A 400-nucleotide genomic window follows, 5' to 3' on the forward strand; every position below is an offset into this window, starting at 1 on the left:
GATCAGACTTCTCAATCAAAAGTTATAGACTAGAAACCAATTTGAAAAAAATTCAAAGGGCTGTAACTTTTGAACTAGTAGCTCAATCTTGGAACTGTTTGAAATTATGGATTCTACAGGCCACATTCTATAAGAAAATTTTTTTCGGGGCCGATCTGAGACAATTTTTTTTTCGGGCCAAAAAAAGCAGTGTATAACCTTTCTTTTATACCAAAAATCGACTACACCAAAATTTCTCGGGAAAACACTTTTTCTTATTAATTTTGGGGCGTAGAATCCAAAACAATTCGTACTTTTTCGATTAGACTTCTCAATTCAAAGTTATAGACTAGAAACCAATTTCGAAAGAAAATTCAAAGGGCTGTAACTTTTGAACTAGTAGCCCAATCTTCGAAATGTT

The sequence above is a fragment of the Photinus pyralis genome, unplaced genomic scaffold (assembly GCF_008802855.1).
Source record: "Photinus pyralis isolate 1611_PpyrPB1 unplaced genomic scaffold, Ppyr1.3 Ppyr1.4_LG9, whole genome shotgun sequence".
Classification (NCBI taxonomy): domain Eukaryota; kingdom Metazoa; phylum Arthropoda; class Insecta; order Coleoptera; family Lampyridae; genus Photinus; species Photinus pyralis.